At 43.0% G+C, this 27,129-nt stretch overlaps 1 pseudogene; it reads right to left on the reverse strand.

The window, feature by feature from the left end:
• Window positions 1-10,758: 10,758 nt before the first annotated feature.
• On the reverse strand, window positions 10,759-10,876 carry LOC124623502 (annotated as a pseudogene).
• Window positions 10,877-27,129: the final 16,253 nt, after the last annotated feature.

The following is a 27,129-nucleotide window of genomic DNA, read 5'->3' on the forward strand; positions in this document are numbered from 1 at the left end:
TAAACTTGTTATTTTAAATGTTGATGAAACTATTCCACATCGTTTGTGGCTTTGATTTCATCTGGTGGTATAGTTGAAAAATGGCCAATAAATTAGGGAGAATTTAGCATCTTCACTTACATAGTTTTCAAGTACATAGTCTATAAAAAATGTAACTTATTGTGGTTGGAAGAAATACTGTGCAACTCTACAAAAGCATGACTGACTGTGCCTGGAAACAGAAATCTTAAACCAAACATATATTTCAGAAACTTTCCGATATCTGATTGAGAATTGGTATACTGAGAACGAAGTCCCAGTTCGATGATCTTTCGATATCATGCTTCAATTAAATGAACACCGTAGCCTTTAATGTTAACCCTTGAAAATACTTCCCGTGCCACTACATAAACTGCAACTTCTAAATCTAAAATTAATGTTTCAGCTGTATTTTTTTTTTAATGTACCAACTACGAACACCGTTCCAAACGCTTTCGTACTCTGATACTGGTTTTTGACAATACTGAACAAAAAGCAACTTGGACATACCCCAAAATAGCACACTGTATGTGTGTGCTGTGTAAAGCTGATGAAAGTGTTAAACGTAAAATGGCTCATCCGTTAGTGCAGTACGCATATTACTATTGCAGATCTTGTTAAAAAAAATACTACACTATTTTCCAGATCCCAGCAATCTTACACGTTCTCTGGCCCCAAATACAGTCGCTTTCGTCTATGGAACAGACTCAAGACACAATCTTCGATCTAGCGCCATCTACAAGCAGCAATAGTCATGTATGCAGGACAGGGTGGAATAAATCATACAATGTAAGCTTTCACGGCCGGTATTGTCTTCACTTAAAACTTCTGGGCTGATAGGCCGTGGTCGAAGTATAAAACTCTCTCCTGACGTTTCGTCTCCGACTGCGGGAGACATCCTCGGAGGTAAAGCGGCGAACTTCGACCATGGCCTATCAGCCCGGAAGTTGTAAGTGAAGAGGCTGGAATAAACGCGGAGTTGCAAAACTACGGGGATTTCCAAAGCTTGCAGTAAATAAGGAGGAATTTTATTTCGCAATACAGAAAAGTTATCGTTTTTTAAAAGAAAATTAATGTTTACAGAAATTATTTTACGTTTTTGAGCAATTGATTTCCGCCCTATAAAACATACAAAACAATTTTTTAAGGAATGCGACTCCAGTTGTCTGCCTGAACGAAACACACAATACGAGATTCCTTGAAAAAGGTATGCAACATAGCTATCCTCAAGATTGTTAGAAACATATTAAATTTCTAGTATCGCCTAACTTTTTGAAAAATTGAATAAAATAAAATATCCTGCTACATTTGGAATGAAATATTTTGTTAAGAAATGGCTTTTATGTTTGTTAAAAGCCACGGCTAAATTTTCTCAGGGCGCTATCGCCAGAAACATCATACGTATTCCAAGGTGAAGACATCCGTCTTACGATGGATAAAAAAATCTTTCTTTAATGATACGCGAAGAGCAAATTAAATATAATATTTAATTAATTATTTATTTTGCTCTGTGAAGCCCCGATGCTCCAGTATAGCTGGCTATGTGTAATGGCAGCGTATTTAATTGAAATAATTGTTTTTAATGAAACTGTACCACTGGCCTACAGAAAGAAATGAAAAATATTACAAGACACCTTTCTGCATTTATTTACATTATTATCTTTAGTACTTTTTGCAATTAAATGAATATTAAAATAGTTTTATCATTTTTAACACCAATGGCGTCGCTGCAACAATGGACTTACACAAAATGGACAGGGCAACATTTAATTATTACGTAAATGATAATTATGGGTCAGAGGAGGTACTTTGTGCTACTGACAAAGAACGCATACTACCAAGCTATTTGCATATATTTAACAAAAATTATCATGACACTATATATAATTGAAATAATTATTTACAGACCATGATCTATATGCGACCGTCAGATAGGACACCAGAACCAACCAGACATAGACAAAGATGAAGACAAGAGCGTGAAACAAAGAAATCTTTTTCTTATATACTACGATACAGAGATAATAGTAATTACAATTCTATGAGCACGTATAGCGGTTCCATTGTAGTTACATATCGATAAGTTGATTTACATTACTTTTTTCAAGAAGCGATACTGTACTAGGTATGGCCATGGAAGTAGACGTACGTCGCTCCCACCGTTTTCTGTTCTTATTCGCAGATGCGTTACACTACTTGTGTACCAGATATGTCGAAATGCTCGTAACAACTGTATAACAGTTTTGAAAAATTGATGTTAATAAAAAATATAAATCAAGATTTTTCAGTTGTTCGTGCATGACCTCCCATAATTCGGAAAGAAAGGTTTATGTTATACGTGTCTGTGACTGCCGTCAGGAACTTTTTAACCACAGGCAGCTGGACCTGCCCGAAAAGACTTTCTCAAAAAATAGTATAAATAAACCTGACATGAAAACACATTAGATGTCACTTGTCGTGCGGCGACCAATGGAATAAAGGTACTACTGCTTTTAGCTACGTCACTCGAATTACATGTATATTTTTTCTGTAGGAGTGACGTAAATACAAGCTTACAGACATTTCGATGGCAGTTCAGAGTATCGGAGAATCGGGGTACGAATCAATCCTCTCGCAAGAGTCTCTTTTGATTGCTATCCTCTTCCTCGTCAGAATTACTGAATAAACTGGCATGTTCACTGTTGAAAGTTAACGTGTGGGCGTAGCGTTTGAAACTCAGGTTAGCGGTCGTCTGTATGAAAAGATCCTGGAACATCGCTTTTAAGCTCGTTTCGAATTTCTTTTAAAATGGGCGCTTTTACACTGGTCTGAAAGCCCTAATCTGCTCAGGTTAAATAATTAAATTTATGTTCTGGATTCTGCAGTACGTATTCCGTACGCAACAGTAAACAGCACATTCAGTAGCAGATGGGACGGACTCTGCAGTGTTACATGCGGCACACAGCTTTGAATAGCAACGACGTCACCTGAAGTCAATCCCATGTTTAGTTACTAAACAGTGCGATAATCCCCTACAGAATCCTAGTCAGTTTAAACTGTATTCTCCATTATGGATGATATGCACAGTTAGAGGTTGTCAACAATGGGCGAAGCCACCGGGTAAACCATTTTCGTTCATTCGTTATTGCTCTGTGTATGTCATAACGATTCGAGTTCGGGTTTACTTGTTTCAATGTCCCACAGATTTCTAAAGATGGCTGGTACCATCGCCTTCCACAAAAAAAAAATGTATCCTCGCCTTTTCCAAAAGATCTCTGCCAACAAGTTTAACAAACCAACAAAACTGAGCTCATTCGAAGTGTGTCAGCCCAAAGACACTCCTACATGACATTAATAATAATAACAATAATAATAATAGTAACGAAGACCCTCACGTTTCTTGATTTAGTGGGTTTCTCTCTGGTGCTGGTTTCTCTCTGGTGCAGAACTGCAGAGACATTATGGAATGTTCGTCATAAGGTTTCGGAAAATCCGACGAAATATAAAGTATGTGTCTACAGGTTGGTGCAACTTTAATGTGTTGAAACATCCAAACTAACTGAGATATTCACACCATGTTTGCCTTATGTAACACACTATCTCACAATGTTTTTTATGCCATTCAATCCATTTCAGCACGTGCGCCTTTTGTGGCACACACAACATCCAGTGTGTATTCAAGGCCTGTCCACACTCGGCGCAACATACATGCATCAACTGTGGCAATGACAGCAACGATCCGGTTCTTTAAATCATCGTGTGGTTGTCAGGCGTTTGGTAGACTCTGTCCTTACCCCCTTAGAAAGTGTCGGTGCAGTGTCAGGCGACTTAGAAGGCCAAGGAACTGGGCCACCACAACCAATCCAGCGATATGGAAACACCTGGCCAAGATTATCTCATTCTAAGCTCAATGTAGCGGTGCACAGTTCTGTTCGAAAACGACACTGTCTTGGAGGTCAGCCAATTGCAGTAACGCAGACAGCTCCAGCATATCAAGGCTATTGTTAGTATTAACTGTCTTTTTTCCTGAGAGAAATAAATGGTTTCATAATGCGATTAGCCATCAAACGGCACCTTGCCTTTACTTGTAATGTGGCTATAATTTCGCACCTTACAAGCACTCATCTACATACTTTACCGTGATTTACAACCGGAATTAGGTATCATTTGATAGAGTGTACATCGTATATATGAAAATTTAAAGAAGATTGACATTGTCTCGTACACCTTCTAAATAGTTGTCAACGCTTATTGCATGAGAGGTGACGGAGTGTCTCTATTATCTAAACGGCGTAATGAATGATTGCATATTCTAGTAGAGGTTGGAACGCCAGTGGATGAAACGGCAGATTTAACTCAAGCCCTGGGTGGAAAACCCCACACAGGTGTGTTATTCCTGCTTGACACAGGAAGTAGCTAAGACGGACGGTCGGGGCACCTGAGCGCTGAAGAACAATACAGCAGCGGCTGGCCGGCGTTGTAGCGGGGCGAGAAGGATAACCCTATAATACTTCGGAAACTCTGAAAATCAGAGAGGAACGAGGAAGCTTTACCTCAGAAATCTCGCAGGCTGGGTCATTTCCGAGGATTTTTACTCAGAGAAGCGTACCATTGCATGAATTCCTAATTTACAAATGGTTCAAATGGCTCTGAGCACTATGGGACTTCACTCCCCTAGAACTTAGTACTACTTAAACCTAACTAACCTAAGGACATCACAAACATCGATACCCGAGGCAGGATTCGAACCTGCGACCGTAGCGGTCACGCGGTTCCAGACTGTAGCGCCTAGAACCGCTCGGCCACTCCGGCAGGCCCTAATTTACAGAGATAGGTATTTCCACGCAAACTTTTCACGTTGGACGACAAAAGACAAAATATGGTTGGTCAGCGTTCGGAAGAATCTGTAGAGGGAGAATATTATATGGTTTCGAGAAGATGGTTCGTCTTCTGAGTTACGAGGGAGGGGGAGCCGAGCTGTGCTGGGACCCAGCGGTGTAGAGAAGGGGCCTTCCGTTTTTGAGCGCCTGTATTTGACGGTCGCTCAGTATCAGCTTTGTTGCTACAGACAAACTTGCTGTCTTTACTCTCAGGAGATTTTATATGGTGCAAATGGCTCTGAGCACTATGCGACTTCTGAGGTCATCAGTCGCCTAGAACATAGAACTAATTAAACCTAACTAACCTATGGACATCACACACATCCATGTCCGAGGCAGGATTCGAACCTGCGACCGTAACGGTCGCTCGGCTCCAGACTGTAGCGCCTAGAACCGCACGACCGGCCGGCGAGATTTTATAGTTAGGATGGTTAGGCACTGTACGGTTGCGAACTTATACGATTCTGGACTTCGTTGTCGTTGTCGTTGAGTACGCAACATTCAGTGATTGAGAGCACTTCTTCTGTCTATACGTTGAGACGTTCTCTGAACTCCGTCCTTGTGACTCAGAGTTCGCGTTTCTCGTCTGTAGAAAACAGAGAGGAGAAGACAGTATTAGATTATACTAATCAGAGGACCGTCTTCTGCCGTCCTAGTGTTTGAATGAGTTGTTTTTATACTTTGTGGCCGGAGGTCTTCCATCGTCGCAGACGTGTACGATAACCATCACTCCAATTGCTTCGGCTCAATAGGGCTACAATGCTAAACAGCTGCGATCACGTAACTTTTACTTCCACCGAGGTTGCACATCACTGTTCATTATCTTTGAAAAGTAGTGTCCTCTAGTGTTCGGTGCGCGGATGATGTCACTCATCTCGCGTTATTTATATTAGATCGTGCAGTCATAAAAAGGTGCAGATTTGGGGTATTGATTACTAATATTAGTTAGGAAATTCATTTGTTTCTATTTATGTCCATTGGGCATTGATATACAAACGTTTGTAATATATAAAGGGGTTTTAATCTACAATAAATGTATAAGCAGAAACAGCATTTATCATTTTGTAGTTATTAGTTTCCTTTATCATTCATTTATGTTTATGTTGTAATTTATATGTTAAAGAGCAAGAAGGAGGAGATAATATCACCATTAAGAGATCCTAAGATATGCTTCAGTAGTTAGTCAGACAGAGGCAAATCTTCACTTTTGCGTTAAGTATTTTCCGTTGCGCACGTTCATTTTACACCCGCCTGGAGTAGCGTCTAGGACACTTTCGGGTTGCCATTATTTCTTCCGTCACAGTAAAGGGATTTCTTGTGCTCCAGATGCGAAAATTGTATTTGTTTACCTTACCACAGACGTGGAATGACGCTTCGCCATAAAATGCCAAGTTGTTCAGAGAATCACCATCCTCCTCTGTGTGGTGAAGAACGTCCACAGCGAACTGCACGCGTTGCAGTTGGCTTCAGTGCGTGCACCAGTTGCAGTCGGTTTGAACACATCCGTAAAAGTTTCTGAAGGACCCAGAGCGCAGTCACTCTAGGGATGTGTAGCTGCTGCGACGCCCTCCGAACAGACTTCTGTGGTGAACGTTCAAAAGCCAACCTAGTAGATAGTGTCGGAAGTTCCATGCGGCTTTTCGCGGATGATGCTGTAGTATACAGAGAAGTTGCAGCATTAGAAAATTGTAGCGAAATGCAGGAAGATCTGCAGCGGATAGGCACTTGGTGCAGGGAGTGGCAACTGACCCTTAACATAGACAAATGTAATGTATTGCGAATACGTAGAAAGAAGGATCCTTTATTGTATGATTATATGATAGCGGATCAAACACTGGTAGCAGTTACTTCTGTAAAATATCTGGGAGTATGCGTGCGGAACGATTTGAAGTGGAATGATCATATAAAATTAATTGTTGGTAAGGCGGGTACCAGGTTGAGATTCATTGGGAGAGTGCTTAGAAAATGTAGTCCATCAACAAAGGAGGTGGCTTACAAAACACTCGTTCGACCTATACTCGAGTATTGCTCATCAGTGTGGGAATCCGTACCAGATCGGTTTGACGGAGGAGATAGAGAAGATCCAAAGAAGAGCGGCGCGTTTCGTCACAGGGTTGTTTGGTAAGCGTGATAGCGCTACGGAGATGTTTAATAAACTCAAGTGGCAGACTCTGCAAGAGAGGCGCTCTGCATCGCGGTGTAGCTTGCTCGCCAGGTTTCGAGAGGGTGCGTTTCTGGATGAGGTATCGAATATATTGCTTCCCCCTACTTATACCTCCCGAGGAGATCACGAATGTAAAATTAGAGAGATTAGAGCGCGCACGGAGGCTTTCAGACAGTCGTTCTTCCCGCGAACCATACGCGACTGGAACAGGAAAGGGAGGTAATGACAGTGGCACGTAAAGTGCCCTCCGCCACACACCGTTGGGTGGCTTGCGGAGTATAAATGTAGATGTAGATGTAGATGTATCCGTCCTGTATCGGCTTCACTTGTCCCTTGTCGTCCACTATACTGCTTCGCAGATGGTGGGATTATTGGTACTTGGGTACTCCGATTTTAGCCGTCTATTGAGGACCCTTAGAGATCTGACTGCCTGGGATGGGAAGAAATCCAGTGTGCACTCATCGAACACATCGGGAAGATTCATCCCAGATGTGGGACAGGTCCTTGTGGGTGCCACGAACAGGACAGAAATGCAGCCAGCTGCTAATTATCTGTGTCACTTTGGATCGGAAGTGATTCTCTCCGGTCTCCGGTGGCTGTCTGAAGTAAAGATGGCAAATCTTGCTTGTGATATGAAGGCAGAGTCCACGATCTGTAGCATCATCGACAGGACGTATTGTATAACGAGTGGATGGTCTGAATGAAAGACTCATGCGGTTCTGCGACGGTGTGCACTGCAGACTGCTTGACTGGAGCCATAGGGTAGTGCCGTTTCAGGTTCCTCTTAATATCTCAGGGAACCATTACGCAAAATGGTTCAAATGGCTCTGAGCACTATGCGACTTAATTTCTGAGGTCATCAGTCGCCTAGAACTTAGAATTAATTAAACCTAAGTAACCTAAGGACATCACACACATCCATGCCCGAGGCAGGATTCGAACCTGCGACCGTAGCGGTCGCTCGGCTCCAGATTGTAGCGTCTAGAACCGCACAGCCACTCCGGCCGGCAGCCATTACACAGTGGAAGCGGCTACAGGAGTGGAGGGAGGGGAGTGAGTAGTTTTTAGGCTAGAGATTTGCAGAAGTGTGAAAACGAGAGTTCATTCGTAAAGGGTCCTGAGCAAACAAAGGGCGAGGGTAATCTAGAATCACCTGGTATTGCAGTTGTAAATCGTTGCAGCTGTGTTGGGTGAAAGAAACAGAGCTCCAATTAACTAAGGAACCCACTCGAAGTGTAACTGGTTGAGAGAACATACTTGATCTCTTAGCAACAAATAATCCTGAACAGTTAGAGAGCATCGACGTGTACAATGATTAGTAGCCACTAGGTCGTTGCTGCGAGGCTGAGTATCGTAACAGCCAAATTCCCCAAAAATAAATGCAAAATGTGTCTCTCTAAAACGGCAGGTAAAAATTCGCTTGATATCTTAATAAGGGACAGTATCCACTTCTTTCAAACTAACTGTATAAACGTAGACCAGATGTGGCTTGAATTAAAAGAAATAATATCGATGCCAGATGGGAGATTTTTACCAAATAAATTAATAACAGACGGAACTGATGCCCCACGACATAAAATACAGATCGCAGCACTGTTGCAGAAGCAACGAAAAAAGCATAGCAAATTTAAAATAAGGTAAAATCTACAAGATTGGTGATGTTTCAGAGAAGCTTGAAATTTAGAATGAACATTACTGCAAGATGTTTTTAGTAGTTTCCACAATGAAACTCTGTCTTGAAACCTGTCAGAAAACGCGAAAGTACACCTGCAGAACGACAGAATCAGTATCTTCGCTGCGCAACAGCAATGGTAGTGTTACTGCAGAAAGTGCCATTAAAGTGAAGTTACTAAACATGGTTTTCCAAAATTCGTTGGCCAAAGAAGGCGAAGTAATTATTCCGAATTCTAATCAAGAACACTTGCCAACGTGAGTAACCTAGAAGTAGTTACTCTCGGTCTAACGAAGCGATTTAAGCCAAATATTCCGATCCAGATTGTTAATAGAGTATAGCTCTATAGTTGACAATCATATACAACTGCCTGCTCGACGAAATCCGTACCTAAGGATTGAAAGGTTACACAGCTCACGCCAATACCCAAGAATGGGAATAGGAGTTGCCGTCGAATTGCATAGGTTTTTGAATATATAATGTATTCGAGCATTATGAATTACGCAAAGAAAACGATCTATTGACACACAGTTCGGATGCAGAAAAAAGCATTTCTGTAAACCATAACTAACTCTGTATTCACGCGATGTAATGAGTTATATTGACACGGTATCTCAAAATGAGTCCATATTTCTAGAGTTCAGGAAGGCTTTAGACACAGATCCTCACAAGCGACTTCTATGGAAATTGCTTGCCTATGGAGTATCGTCATTTGTGCGACTGAATTCGTGATTACGAAATCTGAAACGTCACAGTTCGTAGTAGTTGACACAAAGTTATCGATAAAAGAGTAGTGATACCTGGCGTTCCTTACGGAACTGTTACAGACTCCCTGCCATTCTTAACATTTATAAAAGATTTAGAAGACATCAATAAACCACCGAATCCGTAAAGCATCGAACACCCTTGTATAAAATAGCTTCAAACGTCTGATTACATTAGGGAAACGAGTTAATGTTTTAAATGTTTAATTTACGCATGTAAGCGAGAAAAATTTACGAAAGGGTTGGAATTATGCTTAAAGTTTGTTAGAAGTCACTAGGTGCATTCATTATGAAACACTAATTGAATATAGTCTGGTAACATGCATTCCATTTTAAACAGAAGCTAGTTTCTCATGCATCTCTGTGTTTATCGTATCTCATGAACAATGAGTCGAAAAATAATATAATTTTGCTGGAAGACTCACTGACATAAGTAACTCCAGTCAGCAGTGTGTGTTGTGACTAGAGTTAGTCGTAAAGAAGTAATAAATCAAAACATCATACTTATTGCTGAAGTTTAACTGCATGAAGAGCGAAAATGTTGTAAGTAAAAAACATTTTTACCTTCATCATTTTGTGTGTGGGGGGTGACAAGGCGCGGGGGTGGTCAGAAGAAAAAAGTTCCTTAAAAGTTTGAAATTATACGAAAAGTTTGTTGGAAGTCGATTAAGTGCCTTCGTTCTCAAATACTAGACGAATAAAGTCCGGGTACTTGCGCGCCGTCAATCATGTTGCGTCAAGAGAAACACAGAGATCCTAACTGCAATGCTTGTCCAATTGTCTTAAAATTGTATGTGTGTTTATATCTCTTACTGTGTGGATTATGGCAACACATTAAAGTTTTAAATTCCGTGAACTGTTACGCGAAATATTGAAAGTCAAATTTTTGTTTTCGCGGATGGTGCTAGCTAGGCAACCTGCAATTGGTACGGGATTCCGGGATAGCGGCTTGGTAATGCGTATTGGATCTGAACAGCCATCTTAGATTGGTTTCAGATGATGTTGTCGTTTGCCATCAAGTAAATTCATCAGAATATCAAAACGAATTGCAGAATGATTTAGACAATATATCTCTCCTCCACAACAGGCCATGAAGGCCCAACGGTACTGACCGGCCGCCGTGTCATCCTCAGCTCATACGCGTCACTGGATGCGGATGCCGAGGGGTATGTGGTCAGCACACTGCTCTCCCAGCCGTATGTCAGTTTCCAAGACCGGAGCCGCTACTTTTCAGTCAAGTAGCTCCTCAGTTTGCCTCACAAGGGCTGAGTGCACCCCGCTTGCCAACAGCCCTCGGCAGACCGGAAGGTCACCCATCCAAGTGCTAGCCCAACCCCACAGCGCTTAACTACGGTGATCTGACGGGAACCGCTGTTACCACTGCGGCAAGGCCGTTGACAGTCAATATATCTCAATAATGAAAAGTGCGAGGCGATTCACGTGAGTATGAAATACAATCTGCTAAATTTCTGGTACTCGATATATCACAGTAATCTAAAGGATGTTAGTTCAACAAAATACCTAGGAATACAATTACAAGCAGCTTAAATTCGATCACATCGATAATCTTGTCGCGAAGGCGAATCAAAAGCTTCGTTTTATTGGCAGAACACTGAGAGGATGCAGCAAATCTGTTACAGAGACGTCCTACACCGCAGTGCTGCGCGGTATGGTTACCAGATAGGAAGATGCTGAAAAACTTCAAATAACGGCAGCTAGTTTTATAGTGTCACGAAATAGGGTAGAGAGTGTCACGGATACGCGAGTTGAAGTAGCACTCATTAAAAAAAAAAAATGGTTCAAATGGCTCTGAGCACTATGGGACTCAACTGCTGAGGTCATTAGTCCCCTAGAACTTAGAACTAGTTAAACCTAACTAACCTAAGGACAGCACAAACATCCATGCCCGAGGCAGGATTCGAACCTGCGACCGTAGCGGTCTTGCGGTTCCAGACTGCAGCACCTTTAACCGCACGGCCACTTCGGCCGGTACTCATTAAAACAATGGCATTTTTCGTTGCGAAGAGATCTTTTGATTCCAACCATGGCTCATTACCCTTGTTTTATTTTCATTGACATAGCCCCGTTTCACGACGCTATCCATCGCGTTCCAATGATCTATCTAGTCAATTACCGTCTCTGACACAATTATCATATCATCGGGAAACCTCGAGATTTTAATTTCTTCTCCCCTGAACTTCACTTAGCTTTCTAAATTTCTCCTTACTTCCCTTCACAATTCAGTCAATATACATCCTGACATTGGGAACAGGCTGAAAACCTCACTGCTTCTATTTCCTCCGACTCTACAGCTGCCGCCTGGTTGCGGTGGAAGTTGTGGATAACCTTTCAGTCCAAGTGTTTCATCACTCCTACCTTCAGTATTTCAAAGAGTGTATTCTATCACCGGTTTCAAAAGCTTTCTCGAACGCTACAAACTTAGCTTTGGTTTTCATTAACGGATTTTCTCTAAGATAAGCCGTAGGGTCAATTTTGCCTCACGTGTTCCTTGAAACCAAAACCGATATTCCCCGAGGGTAGCTTCTATCCATTTTTTTCTTCATTCGTATATAATCTGTGTCAATAATCTGCAGCTGCGATTTACTAAGTTGCTGATCGGTAATAATAATACCTGTTAGTACCTACCTTCTTTGGAATAGGGATTATTATGTTCTTACTGAAGTCTGAGACGTTTTTGCCAGTTTTATTTATCAATGTCTTTTACAGTTGGGAAAACGCATTTTACTATTGATAGCAGTGATAAAGAATTTTTTTCTTCTTATTTGATACCACCAGGAGAACGTTTCCATACAAGATGCTTTAGATAATGATGAAGTAATCGATCCTGTAGTTAACGAAGGTTTATTTAACCAGCAGTTCTTGGCAGTTTCTGAAAGATTCTTTTCAGAAAAAAATACGATTTCGCAAGCCAAGACATCGGATCTTGCACGATTTAGAAAGGATTTTATAAAGAAACACGAGGCAGGCGCAATTACTGGTGATAATCCTTTTATCGTTTACTTGCTACTTGCACCTCTCGCATGTAAGTTCCCTTAGCGAGAGTACCACAGTCCACCATACACTCTCTCAACAATTTACTCCTTCTCCAGGAACATCAATGACCGCAGCAGCGTCGGTAACGACAGCCGCCACACCTAAATTCTCGTTCACCTCACCCACGAGACCATGGGAAAATTCGCCGCATCGTGATATTTAAATTTACGTTTCTCTCATCATTAAAACTTCGTTAACTGTAAATAAGTTGCTTTAAGAAACTTTGACTTAACAAAGGCTGACGAGCAGGAAATTGGCTCCACCAGCGCACAGCATCTGATGAATGAAATTATAATACAGAAAAATTCTTTCCCCTCTTCCTCCAGTGGCTGCCCCACTCTGCGCAGATCGGTATGCGGCCGGTTAACACCGAGTGTGTAGCGATAACCAGTTGTAATGCATGAGAGTTTCGACTTGGAGAATGTTAAAGTATTACCAACGAGGCCATTGTATTCTTGATTGTTGTGGCAGCGTCGATCAGTTTGGAAAACATTATTGCAGACGAATATTTGAACTTTATCAATGAGACAGTGTTGTTCGTGAATGCGAACATTCAGCCGCATTATGTACTACTTTCATACTTCACTATGTCCACTAGAAGATGTAAAACTGGTTGAGGTGCAGAGACGTACAATTAAATAAAGTTATGAAGCACTGATTATGTTTACCGGGGCGGTTTTCAGGCTCCTTAATATATTTTGATAACTGAAGGTGGTTTTTACGTACTGAAGTAGAGCTTACCTGATTACATTACGTGAAACTGAGAAAGTGTCTCCCTAAAATATTATTTGGAAAGCAAGAAAAAATATCGTTTATTATTATGAACTCCTCTTCTTACATTTAATAATGGAAACTGCCCTTCAAATACATCTTTTTCTTAAGGGGGAAATATGATAATGTTAGGAATTATTATTCTGAGATCATAGATATATTTTAGTACTACGAAAAATTATCTCTGGTGTGGGTACTAAATAGTTTTCTTTCTGATTCGAATTAATTATGAAAAATCACTTCGTCAGGCTCAAGACAAAGTTAATGCAAGCTTCTGCTTACGCAAAGATGAATTTTCGACAGGCAAAGATAGCCGTACTGTGTTAACTGAAAATCGGACTTCGTGAATAGCTTTCAAATTCGTGTAGTTCAGAATGAGGACGCGAAAAATAAAAGAAAACAATTTTAAGCTACTTTTTGGAATTAAATTACAATACCACACGAGATTCCACCCGTATAAAGTACTGGGCAAGAAACGGTAAGGAGAGGAAAATGTTCCCGTTTCGAAGCAAGAAATTTTTTTTAAAACTCAACAGTGATAATTATTATTTAATGGTAATTCAACTTAACATGAATAGCCAGCAAGTGTCTATACATAGGAAGACAAGACAAGAACTAAGCAGCAACATCTGAAAGACAAGCCATCCGAAAAAGATAACATGGTGTCTTTCCTTTCTACGGTAGTTCGTGCAATCTTTATATGTCATCGAGAAACCTTAAGTTTCAATGCTCTACATTCTTTGTAAAGCGTATATCACTGTAATGACTTTTACCACTAATTACAGGCGTCACAATACTCAAACAGACGACCGACACTGTACGCAAAGTTTCCTTTACAGCTCACTGGCCCCTGCTGTCTTAAATTTACTTCGGAGTGTATACTAAGAGCGCACTCTCTGCCCTCGCCTTATTTATACTCAGAATACAAAACGGAAAACAAGGTGTTTGATTAAAAATTACTTTCATTGCTTGCTCATAAATGCATACTACGTGCAGTGGCAGACAAAAATGTGGAAACGCTGAAAATACAACACATTACCAAGTCTAATGTGTATTACGTAAGCTTTCGTTTGGAGCGTGGCCGTGTACGGATGTGAAACTTGGACAATGGGAAGAGAAGAGAGAAGACGGCTACAGGCCCTGAAGATGAGGTGCTATAGAAGGATGATGAACATAAGCTGGGGAGATAAAGTAACAAATGAAGAGGTGCTTGGAAGAGTACAGGAAACCAGATCTCTGTGGAGGCACATCCAAACAAGAACAGACAAACTACACTCATGCTCATAAATTAAGGATGATTGCAGAATGTGGTGTCACACAACATGGTACTATACTAATCTGGCGCTAATAGCATAGGCACATAGGAAATGCACACGACACAGATCTGTAAATCCATGGTACTGGTGGTAAGTTGAGAAAACCGTCCCGAAACACACGCGCTACAAAACGCCAGTTTCCTGCGCATGTTCCCCGACATCAATATGGGATGAGATCACCATGCACACGTATACAGATCGCACAACGGGTTGGCATACTCTGGATCAGGTGGGCGAGCAGCTGCTGGGGTATAGCCTCCTATTCTTGCACCAGTGCCTGTCGGAGCTCTTGAAGTGCCCTAGGGGTTTGAAGACATGCAGCGATACGTCGACCGAGAGCATCCCAGACGTGTTCGATGGGGTTTAGATCTGGAGAACAGGCAGGCCACTCCATTCGCCTGATATCTTCTGTTTCACGGTACTCCTCCACGATGGCAGCACGGTGGGGCCGTGCGTTATCATCCATCAAGAGGAAGGTGGGACCCACTGCACCGCTGAAAAGGCAAAATGACGTCCCGATGCACGTGACAAGTTACAGTTCCTCTGTCAAAGATATGCAGAGGTGCACCAATCATAATCACACTCCACACCATCAATCCACAACCTCCATACAGGTCCCTTTCAAGGACATTAAGGGGTTGGTATCTGGTTCCTGGTTCACACCAGATGGAAACCCGGCGAGAATCACTGTTTAGACTATATCTGGACTCGTCCGTGAACATAACCTTGGACCACTGTTCCAATGACCATGCTCTGTGTTCTTGACACCAGGCTTTACGGGCTCTCGTGTGACCAGGGGTCAGTGTAATGCACCTCGCAGGTCTCCGAGCGAATAAATCATGTCTGTTCAGTCGTCTGTAGACTGTGTGTCTGGAGACAACTGTTCCAGTGGCTGCCAGAGCAAGGCTACCTCAGTACTCCGTGGCCGTCTGTGGGCACTGATGGTGAGATATCGGTCTTCTTGTGGTGTTGTTTACTGTGGATGTCCCGTACTGTAGCGCCTGGACACGTTTCCTGTCAGCTGGAATCTTTGCCATAATCTTGAGATCACACATTGTGGTACACGGAGGGCCCGTGCTACGACCTCCCGTGTTTGACCAGCCTCCAGTCGCCCTAGTATTCTACCCCTCATAACGTCATCAATATGAGTTCTTTGAGCCATTAGCACGTCTGAAAACGTCTGCACACTTACTCGCTGCACCGTACTCTGGCATGCACCAACACACCTCTGCGTATGTGGACTGTTGCCAGCGCTATTGTGCGACGACCGCAGGTCAAATGCACCTCATGGTCATACCACGAGGTGATCTAAATCCGCAAACTGCCACCAGAGCGTTGTTTCACCATGTATCAGCATTATCCTTAACTTATGAGCATGAGTGTAGTATGACACATCCTACGACACAATACCATTGGAACAATAGTAGAAGGAGCTATTGAGGGAAGGAGTCGGCGGTGGCGACCAAGGATATCATACATGCGAAGGATCATGAATGACGTTGTATGTAACATACACGTGGAATTGGAAAGGAAGGCAGACAGAAGAGAGGAATTGCGCTCTGCTGCAAACCAACCTCAGGGATGAACACTAAAAGAAGAAGAAGAATGCGGTACAGAAAAACGTTGTCATTCGAAACATCTTCCAGTCGCCTCGGAATGGATAAGTACAAGTCCAGTAAGATTTTGCCGGCCGGTGTGACCGAGCGGGTCTAGGCGCTTCAGTCTCGAACCGGGCGACTGCTACGGTCGCAGATTCGAATCCTGCTTCGGGCATGGATGTGTGTGATGTCCTTAGGTTAGTTAGGTTTAAGTAGTTCTGAGATCTAGGGGACTGATGACCTCAGCTGTTAAGTCCCATTGTGCTCAGAGCCATATGAACCTGTAAGATTTTCAAGAGAATCTTATGCTATTCTTCCAGAAAATTATTGGCCATTTCAGGTAACGATTACGGAGGTGTATAGCGAACACGTAGCCTTCTGCCCAAAGTGACCACATAGGTTCAATAATGTCGAGCTCTGGTGACTGCGGTGGCCGAGGGACATGCGACAACTTAGCCTCGCAGAACCAGTCGTGGACTATGCGATCCGTGTAAAATGAGACTCTGTAGTCTTGGAACGCAGCATCACCATTAGGGAGAAAGAACAAACGTTGTACCATGCAGTGGACCTCAGCAGCCAAATGGTCACTTAAGCCTTTGCAGTAATGCGATCTTGCAGACTGATTTAAACTCGACTAGAAGTTGAAAGCATTGGGGAACAAGACTCAGATAGCCAAATGACATTCTTCCATCGCTCCATAGTTTAGGTTTTATGGCTTAGGTGTCACGCTTTCCAGCTAAGCACATCTGCATCACTGATTTCAGCTCACCCCTCAATTCCTACTTCTGGAGCTCCCCTCGTGTTGTTTCGGTACTGCCGTGGGTAACAAAGTGCGGCATTCAATTTTGCAGTGACTTTTGAGCTGTCGTTTTCTTATTTTTCACCGCAATCCTTCTTCAATAATTGTGCGTCACGATCAATCAGTACACACTTTCGTCCGCGTTATGACTTGGACGGTTGTGAATCAATTGACAAAACTGAAATTCTAATTAAGACATTGTAATTCTCTTTAATATGTTTGCGTATTGGTTCTATGTCTCTGTCTGGACTGAAGATGCTCTTGTCAGTTTAATATTTTTGTTCTGTTTTGTAAGCTTACAAATGGCACTATATTGAAATGTGTTCTTCAGTCTGTCGTAGGATACAATTCGTGTTGAAACAGTTCCAGTACTTCATTATTTTGTTTTTGTACTTATGTGCTTATATCATTATTTCAAAAAATAAGAAAAAAAAGCGGGTGATGTTTTTCGATTTCCCTGTGTGCGGTGTAAATCTTCGATACAATGCCTCTTGAATTACCAAACACTCCGTTTACCATGGTTCTGGAAGCACGAGCCATACGAATACGAACAATTTGCTCAAGTTCGAAATCACTTAGTTTCCACGCAGTGCACTCATTGCTACACAGAACAATGTTCGAACCACGACTGACGCCAGGGACTTATTGACATTCCACATGTGCCATTGGTGATTAAATATAACAGTGTAACCTACTGGTAGTCTAATTAAGTCGGGTGATGCTGAGGGAATTAGATTAGGAAATGAGGCACTTAAAGTAGTGAAGGAGTTTTGCTATTTGGAGAGCAAAATAACTGATGATGGTCGAAGTAGAGAGGATATAAAATGTAGGCTGGCAATGGCAAGGAAAGCGTTTCTGAAGAAGAGAAATTTGTTAACATCCAGTATTGATTTAAGTGTCAGGAAGTCATTTCTGAAAGTATTCGTATGGAGTGTAGCCATGTATGGAAGTGAAACATGGACGATAAATAGTTTAGACAAGAAGAGAATAGAAGCTTTCGAAATGTGGTGCTACAGAAGAATGCTGAAGATTAGATGGGTAGATCACATAAATAATGAGGAAGTATTGAATAGGATTGGGGAGAAGAGAAGTTTGTGGCACAACTTGACCAGAAGAAGGGATCGGTTGGTAGGACATGTTCTGAGGCATCAAGGGATCACCAATTTAGTATTGGAGGGCAGCGTGGAGGGTAAAAATCGTAGAGGGAGACCAAGAGATGAATACACTAAGCAGATTCAGAAGGATGTAGGTTGCAGTAGGTACTGGGAGATGAAAATGCTTGCACAGGATAGAGTAGCATGGAGAGCTGCTTCAAACCAGTCTCAGGACTGAAGACCACAACAACAACAACCTACTGGTCTGGCCAGAATGTACGTTACGTTCAAGCATGGATTTCTCGCAGTATTTATATATTTTTGTCCAATTCCTGTAGTTAGACGATGCGTCCGCTCTCTTTGGTGATTCCGATGTATCTCCACAGAAACACACGTATGATCACCGCTGCCCCTCCAAACTACCTGCCTTCCCTGAATAAAAGGATTGTGTGCTCCATTTGCACACAAATACAGTTGCAAAATTTCCATCAGGGAGCAGGCTATACTGACTTCGTTGACCTGACCAGTTAAAAGGCACAACAGTCGGTGCCACTAGGAGTGTAAGTAGGCAACAGTCATTTAGATTTTAATAATTGTACAGCTCGCTCAGATCTCGTAGGAATTTCACGAATAATCGCAAGTTGTTGGTTGTCTATTAATGTTCTGTATACCCTTCTGTTTGTATCCCGCCAACAATAACTACTAAATGCTACCTGCTTGTCATTGCAACTAGTCTCTAAATTGTGTTATCCTTTTCAGTTTTTGATACTTTTTCATTTTCTTCTCTCAAACATATCTCCTATCAGTCCTTGGCCTACCCTTGCTTTTCTTTCTCAAAATTTTCATTTTAATAAATTTGGTAAAGTATATTACACATACATCAAAAAGAGTTTTGCATCACCTCGATTCCGAGACTTCCGGAACCTGTAAAGAATATTGTAATAGATACCAATATAAACCTCATTTAAGCCCTTTATGTTGCTCATGAAAACCACGCATTGCATGTTGTACCATCATGCAGCGAGACCTTCAGAGGTGGTGGTCCAAATTGGCGTACACACCGGTATCTCTAATACCCAGTAGCACGTCCTCTTGCATTGATGCAAGCCTGTATACTATTCACAAGTTCATCAAAACACTGTTGGTCCAGATTGTCCCACTCCTCAACGGCGATTCGGCGTGGATCTCTCAGAGTGGTTGGTGGATCACGCTGTCATAAACAGCCCTTTTCAATCTATCCCAGGCACGTTCGATAGGGTTCGTGTCTGGAGAACATGTTGGCCACTCTAGTCAAGCGATGTCGTTGTCCTGAATGAAGTCATTCACAAGATGTGGATAATAGAGGCGCGAATTGTTGTCCATGAAGACAAATGCCTCGCCAATACGCTGCCGATATGGTTGCACTATCGGTCGGAGGATGGTATTCACGTATCGTACAGCCTTCACGGCGCCTTCCATGACCACCAGCGGCGTACGTCGGCCCAACATAATGCCACCCAAAGCAGCAAGGAACCTCCACCTTGCTGCACACGCTGGACAGTGCGTCTAAGTAGTTCAGCCTGACCAAGTTACCTCCAAACACGTCTCCGACGATTGCATGGTTGAAGGCATATGCGACACTCAGCGGTGAAGAGAACGTGATGCCAATCCTGAGTGGTCCATTCGGCATATTGTTGGTTCCATCTGTGCAGCTCTGTATGGTGTCGTGGTTGCAAAGATAGACCTCGCCATGGACGTCGGGAGTGAAGTTGAGCATCTCCGAACACGACGTCCTGTGGCTGCACGAAAAGCATTATTCCAAATGGTGGCGTTGCTGTCAGGATGCCTCTGAGCCATAATTCGTAGTTATCAGTCATCCACTGCAGTAGTAAGCCCGTGGGCAACCTGAGAGAGGCATGTCATCGACAATTCATGTCTCTCTCTGTATCTCCTCCATGTCCGAACAACATCGCTTTGATTCACTCCGAGACGTCTGGACACTTCCCTTGTTGAGAGCCCTTCCTGGCCCAAAGTAACAATGCGGGATCGAACCGCCATATTAACCGTCTAGGCATGGTTGAACTACAGACAACACGAGCCGTGTATCTCCTTCCCGATGGGATGACTGGAACTGATTGGCTGTCGGACCCCCTCCACCTAATAGGCGGTGCTCATGCATGGTTGTTTGCATCTTTGGGCGGATTTAGTGACATCTGTGAAGAGTCAAAGGGACTGTGTCTGTGATACATTGTCCACAGTCAACGTCTATCTCCAGGAGTTCTGGGAACCGGGGTGCTACAAAACTTTTTTTGACGTATGTATTTAAATAAATGTCCAAATAATTCGTTTACCGTTTAGGAATAATTGCTTTGCGGTTTCTTCACTCATTTATACATTCAAACAATCATCACTGCATTTGTTTTTGGTATAGGTGGGTAGTCCTCGTTACCCTTCGCAAAGCCATGATTCTGTCGTTTCTGTGGATTTCCAATTTACACACGTATGGAGAATACTCCAAATGAATGTCTTGCTTTCAGTTTCTGGACTAAATTTGTTCTCCAATAATTGCCTTTTTCCATTGAAAGGAAATTTTGCTTGTGCAAGTCTTTCTAATTTCCATTCGCTATCTATTGTTTCCTTTAATTAAGGTGCCAAAATAACAAAATATCTTTAGAAATGTTCACTTTAAATATCATCAGTGCTGTAAACTAATATGGAGATAATATGGAATTTTATTGTTCATCTTCCGTAATACTACCTTTGTGTTGCTTTCTGTTCTCTGTTCTCATTCTTTGGGTTTGTATGTACAGCTCTCATATTTCTCGCGGATAACGTTGTGAAATGCATTTTCTAAATTCATAAAAGCTATAGGAATACCCGTGTTTAAGTCGCTAACAAGCTCTCGAGAGTTACGATAGTCAAACTGATTTTGTTCAAGCTATAGTTCTTCTGATTTCACTTTTTATTTTATTTTATTTTATTTTCTGTTATGGAAGTATGATGCATATGATTTTACTCTTATCGCTTCGTAAATGAAACAGTGTATTGTATCCCCTTTTCATGAATGAGTGTTGTCGTGATTTCTACAAAACCGCAAGGAACAATCCTGCAGCCACAATAATCGTTCATAATTTTCAAAATATCTTCTTTCATTTTTTTCTCCAGCGATTTGCCCAAATTGTGCTGCAAACTCAACTGAACCTGAACATTCCTTGGGTTTGGTTCCATCAGTATACTTTAAATTCAGTTTTCCTTATTGGAGAACCTGATCGGGGCCATACATAGAAATTAAGAGGCGATATACTGGAAGTAAGTACACTAATCCATCCGACAACCTATTGGTCAGAAGGTACATCTTTTAGTTGGGCTACTGTTAAAGAAAATATTTATCATTATAGTCATGTTGGAAACAATCATTCTTTAACTGCCAGGAGCACATTTTATGTCAAGTTTGGTAACACGTCAAGTGGAAAAATAAGATTTCGTCTCCAACGTCTGCAGAAAAAGATAACTCAATTCGTAATGTAGCTTTCAAGGCCATATAGAAACAAAATTGTTCATCTTAAAGATCATTTCTAACAAAAATCAATCTTATTTCTCCTCACACCGTATTTCAAGCTATAAAAGTTTTACTACAGCAGTTCCTTATAGGCACAATTAATTTAATAAAAGGTTTTCTAGTAAATACCATAGACAGTATACATAACACTGTTTTTATTTCATTGGAAAACGGTTTACACGTTCTTTTTCATTGTGTTACGTGGAAAGCCCTTCGTGGTTTGTAACATAATTGTTCTTTACTCTTGCTAACGAACAAGAAAGGCGTTATCGGTTGGGTTTCAATGATACAGAGAAGTTTTACGTGTACAGTCTATGCTGTTTTCGTTAAATTACATTTCGTACTGATGCTTAAAACTTTCCAGCCGTAGCCCCGCGGGATTAGCCGAGCGGTCTTAGGCACTGTGGTCATGGACTGTGCGGCTGGTCTCGGCGGAGGTTCGAGTCCTCCCTCGGGCATGGGTGGGTGTGTTTGTCCTTAGGATAATTTAGGTGAAGTAGTGCGTAAGCTTAGGGACTGATGACCTTAGCAGTTAAATCTCATAAGATTTCGCACACTCTGAACATTTTTCCTGCCGTAAAGAGTATTCCACGAAGTTTCGGGAACGTTATCAGGCTGCAATCCCTAAACTTCATGAAATATTTCGTACTGTCCATACCAATGGTTTGGTAGGCTCAGGGACCTATGGAGCGGATCTGACGTTTAAAAACCCTGTTTGCGATCATTAGGGCGGTCCTAGTGACCTCTCTGTTTGCTCTGAGACACTGCCGTATCAAACAGCAATGAAGGTATTTTTCTCCGTGTTTCAGGAGGCCGCGAACTGAACAAGCAGGCAGCCGTGAGTTGCTGTTGCGGCCGGGTGAGTGACTCTTGCTGCTGTTGCTGCTGCTGCTGCTGCTGCCGCCTCTACCTTTACAGTATTCACCGGCCGCGCCGGCCATACATTGCGGTGCGCGCACGCCGCCTTCTCGGCGTCGCAATTTTCCGCAGATTGCCTGTTTTACTATTGGCCCACGGCTACCTCCGGTGCCCTGTAGCACCGGGCCTCGCGCTACGTAGGCTAAGAGCGGAGTTTCCTCCCACGTGCCGCGCCGGTAGAATTGGATTGTTCAGCCTCCGCGCCCCGTCTCTTCTCAAAAGGACGGGCAGACGACTGCGCTTCCAAAGTCTCGGGGCTTCGCGGCAGTACTCCGCCAGGCCCTATGTGTATCTCTTTGTCTCCCTACTCTTCTCAGGCACTCTCCCTCACTACTTTCCAACTTCTTTTATAATAGCCCTCTCAAACAGTCAATTTCTCTCGCTCCCTTTCTCTCTTATCTATCTCTCACTCATTCGCATACACATAACACACACACACACACACACACACACACACACACACACACACAGAAGTGGTAGCGTGGGAGCGCTATTGAGAATTAGATTTTTAATTATGGGTTATTTATGAAACTTCCTGGCAGATTAAAACTGCGTGCTCGACCGAGACTCGAACTCGGGACCTTTGCCTTTCGCGGGCAAGTGCTCTACCATCTGAGCTACCGAAGCACGACTCAAGCCCGGTTCACACAGCTTTACTTCTGCCAGTATCTCGTCTCCTACCTTCCAAACTTTACAGAAGAAGGAGAGCTTCTGTAAAGTTTGGAAGGTAGGAGACGAGATACTGGCAGAAGTAAAGCTGTGAGGACGGGCGTGAGTCGTGCTTCGGTAGCTCAGATGGTAGAGCACTTGCCCGAGAAAGGCAAAGGTCCCGAGTTCGAGCCTCGGTCGGGCACACAGTTTTAATCTGCCAGGAAGTTTCATATCAGCGCACACTCCGCTGCAGAGTGAAATATCTCATTCTGGATGGGTTATTTATAGTTAATCATGTGAATAAAGGCTATCATTGAATAACGCCTCCTATAAATACTGCTCTACACAGTCACGTGGACTATCTTCATTCGTCAAAAAGAACTGCCATCCTGAACGAAAGAGCTCTTACACTGACACCACCATTCTGTCTCAAATGACCTACCTACCTGAACAGCCTATCCAAGGCCACCAGCCTCACCGAAGTCACCAAACAAAAAAAAATGGCTCTGAGCACTATGGGACTCAACTGCTGGGGTCATTAGTCCCCTAGAACTTAGAACTAGTTAAACCTAACTAACCTAAGGACATCACAAACATCCATGCCCGAGGCAGCATTCGAACTTGCTACCGTAGCGGTCTTGCGGTTCCAGACTGCAGCACCTTTAACCGCACGGCCACTTCGGCCGGCGAAGTCACCACACAACCTACTTCAGGTTACGGATCTACTTCAAGTCACCTACGCACTCAGTCATCAATGTACCTAAAGTCACCAGTGTACCTAAAGCCACCAATGTACCTAAATTCATCAACACAACCAAAGTCACGAACTTAAAGGAAGTCTCCATTTTCTTGAGATCACCAACGTACCCAAAGTTACCATCCTACCCACAGTCACCAAACTGCTTTATATAGCCAATGCACCCTACGTCACCAACCTACTTGAGGTCACTCATCTACCAAGACTTACGAACCTACCGGAATTTACCACAGTATCCAAAGTCATCAACTTGCTCAAAGTCACCAACATAAATGGCTCTAAGCACTATGGGACTTAACATCTGAGGTCATCAGTCCCCTAGACTTAGAACAACTTAAACCCAAATAATCTCAGGACATCACATACATCCATGCCCGAGGCAGGATTCGAACCTGCGACCGTAGCAGCCACGTATTTCCGGACTGAAGCGCCTAGAACCGTTCGACCACAGCGGCCGGCGTCACCAACATACCTGAAGTCACGAGCCTACCAGAAATTACCAACCTGCCAAAGTCACCAACGTACCCAAACTGACCAACGTACATTAAGTGGGCAATTGACACAAAGTTATCAACCGGGACGAATTCATTTGCCTATACAAAGCTGTTCGCTTACCGAAAGTCTTCTGCCTACCCTTACATCATCAACCAGCCCAAAGTCATCAACTATGTGAAGCCTTCAGTGTACCCAAAGTTATCAAAAGAAATGATAGAAGCAAAAGCAAGAACGTGGGACGGTGGTTTGAACCGTACTCCTTTCAGTCGCTGTATACTGTACTTAATACTTTTGCGCAAATGTCCTTCTCTTTTCAGTCACAGTACAGCAGCTGTGAACGAGTGATCGTCAAAGTTCGATCGGTGGCGGAAAAATCCGATGAAATTTTGCGCAGAAGTGTTGCGCAATCGCTAGCATGCCCATCGATCGTGTCACGCTGTACTTTTCAGTTGTGAGCACACAACGAGCATGTAAAGGTGCCGAGATCTAGAGTAATAGTCTTCCGCCAAGTGCGATCTGAGATTTCTTCATGCTGACGAGTTCTGCGTGATTTCATGCAGCTCACGCAACGTAACTGTCAAGTGTTTACTTTTTCATGACAATGCTCGGTCGCACAAAGCAACTGCAAGGAGGACGCTCCTGATGCGTTTTCGGTGGGACTTGGTTTTCCCCGATTTTCATCTCTTTCCTCACAAGGACCGCCGCCTGTAATGACAACATTTTCGAACAGACAGCGAGCTGCAGAGCAGCGAAAGGACTTGGCTGAAAGTATAGGCGGACTTCTATGACAAGGTTGCCCTTCCGGTAAGCCGTTCGGTCTAACGCACGGCTTTCCGGATTGGGAAGGAGCGACTAGTCCCCGGCACGAATACGCCCGGCGGATTGGTGTCGAGGTCTGGTGAACCGGCCAGTCTGTGGATGGTTTTTAGGCGGTTTTCCATCTGCCTCGGCGAATGCGGGCTGGTTCCCCTTATTCCGCCTCAGCTACACTACGTCGGCGATTGCTGCGCAAACAAGTTCTCGACGTACGCGTACACCACCATTACTCTACCAAGCAAACATAGGGGTTACACTCGTTTTTGTGTGAGACGTTCCCTGGAGGGGTCCACCAGGGGCCGAACCGCACAATAACCCTGAAAGAGTGGTTCGGTGTGGGGTGGCGGAGGGGTAAAGTGGACTGTGGTAGTCGTTGTGGTGTTGTGGACCACTGCGGCTGTGGCGGGGACGGCGCCTCTCCGTCGTTTCTAGGGCCCCGGTTAACATACAATACAATGACAAGGTTATTGAAAAGGTGGTACCACACTGTGATAGATGTCTAAATCGGATTGGCACTATGTAGACAAGTATCTGGAAGGTTTAGCCAAATGCTGCAAATAAAAGATTTTTGAGTTTCAGTGTTGTTTCCATATCACGACCGATCGCACCTCGGAAAAAAGTAATTGCCCCCATGTTGAATTAGCAACTCAATGTTCGCTGAGCAGATCAGATGAATATTCTGAATTTCTGTAGATTATTTTAATATATGATTGTTACTTGTTACTTACTGTGTCGCCACAGGCTATTTGTGTTTCAGTTTACTATCACACTGTGACGAGACTAGTTATAAGTGTGCAGGCACTCCACATAAAAACTACTTTCCTGCGATAAGGGGTTCGCTTCCTCCTACATTTTATGTTGGGCGCCGAAATTATTTGATGAATACAGCAGTGTCAAAAATAAGATGAGCAGCGCTCTCATATCAGAGTTTGCTAGATTAGGTGATGACAGCTATTCCACACAAAACCTAATATATCACCGCGAATAAGAGGTTGTTCTAACTTCCAACATATGTTCGTAAAGCTGGGGATAATTTCTAAAACTAAAATCAAACTCGAAAATTTGAACCATACGATGTTAATTGATAAAGTAAATATAAGGAAAAAAGATCGGTATCGAAATCACTCGGTAAGTTCAGGTAAATTTTTGTAGTGGAGCATCGGTCGCATTATGGAAACAACAGTGAAAATCAGAAATGTGTTATTTGCAATATTTGGCAACACATTCACGGTATTTGTCTGCATAGTGCCAATCAGACTTAGAGATCTGTGGTAGTGTGATACCAGCTTTTCAATAACAGGGTCATAGAAGGCAGCCACCTGTGCTTTCCGCCGAGTCTGCTATGTGACATCAGAACCAACATTTATTACATACGAGGGACATGACAAAAGTCCTGCACTCTGTGCTGCGCAACATGACGGTGGCGAGATCCAGCTGAAATTCATGTCAGTTGTGAGCGAGACGTTCGGCGTGACGGTCGTAACGGACTGGTGCATAGCTTCGTCGCGTTCATCCATAAGTTTGATAAACTGCACAGATATACGTAACAGAGACATTTGTCATCAATAATACATTCTGCTCCACTATTTGCAACAGGCTGCCAACGCTGGAGTAACTTTTCGATTCCGCAACTACAGAAATCACGTAGTTTTAAGCCATATTAGGAGCGCATTTTCATCCGGAAAGGAAGTTCCTTCAAGGTTGTTCGACAGAGGCCGGAAAAGGTGAAAATCTGAGGGCGCAAGATTAGGTAAATAAGCTGCGTGTGAAATGACTTCCCAACTCATCTACAGCATAGTATATTTTTGTCGGTCCAGCAGATTGCGAGCGGATCTTATCGTAAAG

Source organism: Schistocerca americana, chromosome 7 (genome assembly GCF_021461395.2).
Source record: "Schistocerca americana isolate TAMUIC-IGC-003095 chromosome 7, iqSchAmer2.1, whole genome shotgun sequence".
In the NCBI taxonomy this organism is placed as follows: domain Eukaryota; kingdom Metazoa; phylum Arthropoda; class Insecta; order Orthoptera; family Acrididae; genus Schistocerca; species Schistocerca americana.